Source organism: Apis dorsata, unplaced genomic scaffold (genome assembly GCF_000469605.1).
Source record: "Apis dorsata unplaced genomic scaffold, Apis dorsata 1.3 scaffold_56, whole genome shotgun sequence".
Taxonomy (NCBI): domain Eukaryota; kingdom Metazoa; phylum Arthropoda; class Insecta; order Hymenoptera; family Apidae; genus Apis; species Apis dorsata.
Genome location: NW_006263356.1, coordinates 370,096 through 374,159, shown reverse-complemented (window position 1 = coordinate 374,159; position 4,064 = coordinate 370,096). Strand labels below are relative to the sequence as shown.

The window sequence follows — 4,064 nt, the reverse complement described above, 5'->3', positions numbered from 1 at the left end:
AAAAAAAACTAAAAAAAAAAAAAAAAAATTAAAAAAAAGAAGAAAATAATGAAATTGCATCGACCTAATTTCCAGTTCTTTCGAATAAAAGTCTAAAAATCTTTTGACTTGGAATTAAAAGAGAGAGAGAGAAAGAGAGAGAGAAAGAGAGAGAGAAAGAGAGAGAGAGAAAAGAATATAAAGAGCAAAAAAACAATTATTCAAAAAAAATAACATAAAGTAGAATTATCAAAAAAGATAAAAGAAAAATGTTACATACAATGTTAAGAGGTTAAGTTGAAACAACGATACCGGATCAAAATTATCCAAGTTTGCACGTGCAACTGGCAGAGAAATGCTTCGATTCTGTTCTTGGTAATTGCATCCATTCCTGTGGCTCACGAACGGTTAACGAACGCAACGGGTCGACTACGGGTGCAACGAGATTATTTTACGGTCGGCCATTTCCATCCGATCTATTTGCACGCTAATGAACGCATTTTGCGTAAGACTGTTTTAACGCTTATTCGTCGTTTCCTCTCGCTACAATTCATGTCTACGTACCTATAATCGAGATTCTCTTTGCAATACATCTTCTTAACCTCTTTGCCAACCAATCTCGCAATCGTTTATAATATAGAGGGCGTTGGGCATGCTATGGGTATTTGCTTAAGTCACGGAAAATGGCGTGTCATGTATGTGGATTAATGAGTATGTTCGATATTGATTAGTTAGTTTGGTTAGTTTGGTTAGTTTGGTCGAAATGAAGTAGAAATTGAGGAAATTTTGGATGAATAATAGTGAAAAGAAATAAAATTTCGATATAATTATTTGTGATAGAATTTGTGATGATTCGTGGCAAGTGGCAAGTGACAAGTGGCAAGTGAAAAGTGTAAATGGAAAATAAAAATGATGCGTGATTCGTTCATATTTGGAAATTTTTGAAGAAACAGTTTTCAAAAAAGAAATATTTCTGATTTTCATGCTCAGTTATTGATGTTTGATTTTTCAGTACGTATTTATTCTTTATTTATAACATTTTTTATTAAAATTATTATTCACAGAGTAATAATAATAATAATTCACTTTGCATAATTGAAAAATATCTTTTGAACGAATGATAAATTTTCTTTTTTATAAAATGGCAAACTGAAGTTTTATATAAAACATTTTTCATTAAAGACTTCAATTTCTTAATTATATAAATAACTTTCTCTTAATTATTTAATTATAAACAATCATACAAATATTTTTTTAACAATTCTTATTTAAAAATATTAGTGAAAATAAATCTATTCTGTAAAGTTACATAAATACTTATTATTAATATATATTAGATTATATTAGGTTAATCCAAAAATTATTCGTATCATTTTTTTATGAAGAAACATAATCATTTCTCTTTTTTATCACTTTTCTCCATTTCATTAGTAAAAATATTGTATCATCGATATACATTTTTTGTGATTTTTATATTTAAATATTCTTAGAGGCAGTTTCGTGTTTTTCAATGACGATCCTTGCTTAGGGCGATAATAATTTCGAACCACAACCAATGTGTATAATTACGATGAATATTCTATTGAATTTATGATCGAGGTTGGTTGCTCGTTGGTTGGTTATTTATGGGAATCGTGATTCTATAGGTTTCGAATAAATTTTTATTCTCTTTTGTACGCTAATGAATAGACATGGAAATTTTCGATACATGAAATAATGTTTTTCTGTATCTTACATCGATTTTGATATTGAATATCTTTATGAATTTTGAATTATATTATTTATTATTCGTCATATATAAATTTCTTTCAATTTCTCATTTAGAAGAGATATAACGAAATAAACTATGTATAAAATAATATATATATATATATTCATTAGTAATTAGTTGTTTGAAATATTTGATAAAGATTCGATACTATCGAAAAGAATCGTAATTCGAAAATTTTTTTGAAATTTTCAAAATTGATTGTTTTATATTTTTTAACAAAAATGATGATGAAAGAACGGAAAAAAGAAACTCAAAATACAATTATGAGAAAGAAAATTTTATTGAAATAAATAAGAATGGAATATTTTCAAGAAATTTCAAAACAATCAGCAGATATATAAATAGATACGTTGCATAACCTAACTTAATTTATCTCTGGTTTTAATTCAGGTTAGAATAGTTTGATTTAATTCAAAAATAACTTAGATTAAATGATTCAAGATTAAATTTTCTAGAATATTATATATTTATTATATATAATAGAATATTATATATTTTTTAACTAGAAAAATATTAAATAGAAAAAGATATTGTCTTTTATCAATCTTTCGCTTCGTTTTTTCCAAATTTATTTCATACAATGTATCAACTTTAAAAATTTCAATATAAAATATCACAAATCTATTCCATCTATATTAAATAATTCTCTTCATAGTATATTAAATACAAAAAATTATAATATATATATATATATATATATATTCTACACATTTTTTTCTCTATTTAACACTATAAAATATTCTCCAAAGCGAATCTCGCGTAAAAATCTTTTCATGAAACGCATACTTGAAAAGTTATTCAACGTGTGCAAATTCTCCACTTTTCTTTCATTTGTTTTTCCACACTCCAGAGCCAAAGTTATTTCCATCGATTAAAATTCTAATAAACTTGCTTGCGCAACATTCAACGAATTAAATATTTAAATCGATAACCGCAAATTCTCAACATTTAAATATTTTAATATCCGGTGGCGCTGGATAAATTTTAATCCACGTGATTTTCGTTCAGGATTCGTACTTTTGTCGGTCACGAAAGAATATCATTTTCGAGATTGACGAATCGAAAACGCTTTGCTTTCATGCCGATTATACGTTCGATATCGATGAATTTTCCATATTAATTACAAACATTAAATTTCATTACGACCAGCGAAATCCGTCTACTCGCCAAATGACAACGGTTGAAATTTAATGACGTCCGATCCTCGATCGATGAATGTGCTTGTCAACCTTCGTTGGGATTATTTCAGAGAGAATTATCGACGATGAAAGGTTAGAATTGTTTGGCCGCGATTAAACGAGCGCGTTCATTTTTGTGATAGAAATTTTAAACGTTTGACGAACGTTATTTGTTAACACGAGTCGATGAAGTAATATTTTTCTCGGTTGATGGCAATTGAAATTCACACCGAGTTTATTAGATTTTCGGATCTTTTTCGGATGTTATAAAATTTTTGTTATCACGTATATTCAAAACATTTTGAAGAACTTTAAGATACATATTGTTTTGTACATTGTATCTTGTATTGATTTATTTACATCATTATGATTCTGAGTATATACAAAAAGATAAGAAGGCAATATTGTAATCCATTTTGAAAACAATACCTACTGATATGAGTTGAAGATGAAATATAAATAAGTTGTGCTATTTTTACAATTTCCTAACCTAAATATTTAATTTTGTAAATTTACAATAAGTATGCAATACTTAAAATTTTTTTTTTCTTCTCTTTGATGGAATTAAAATGATCTTAAAAGTTTCGATCGAAACATTTTTAAATCGATAAAAAATATGTATTTACATTATAAAACAAAATATTAACCTATTTCATGCACCGATCTAACACCTATTTCGGTCAAAAGTTTTTCATCGGATTGATTTACGATCTCGACCCTGGATACCTGACGAAATAACGTTGAATTTATTCACTACAGTCCCAGATTAATATCCACGCGCGAGATTTATGAACAGGAAACGATCGAAAGGAACGGAACGGATGATTCGATTAATCGCGATGACTCGTTTGCTCGACAAGTTTGTTAATTCGAGAAGAGGTCGCTTCAGAAGAAGTAAGTAAGGGAAGAAAAGAGGAGAGGAAGGAATAAAGTAGGGGGAAAGATGTAAGCACTTCTCCGCTCGTTTTCGAGACGAAAAGAAGTAAGTGGAAGAATTCAGAAGTGGACTGGAATCGCCCCCTTAAAGAGTTCTTTGGCTTCAAAGATGCTCGACGAAAATAGTTTTGTCGGATGAGCGAATGGAGACAGAGCCAAATACAAAAGATTCATCCGGCGCGAGTTCCGGTAATCTTTTG

The 4,064-nt window shown here is 28.5% G+C and overlaps 1 protein-coding gene and 1 long non-coding RNA gene across 2 annotated transcripts in view; both read left to right on the top strand.

Moving 5' to 3' along the window:
- The window catches only part of LOC102676497 (furin-like protease 2), a 402,319-nt gene that overhangs the window by 163,001 nt on the left and 235,254 nt on the right, over positions 1–4,064 (top strand). The window lies entirely within an intron of this gene.
- Positions 177–4,064, top strand: part of LOC116186785 — a 165,559-nt gene continuing 161,671 nt past the window's right edge. The window contains exon 1 of the long non-coding RNA XR_004151801.1: positions 177–990. This is a non-coding gene — a long non-coding RNA (uncharacterized LOC116186785). The remainder of the gene's footprint in view (positions 991–4,064) is intronic.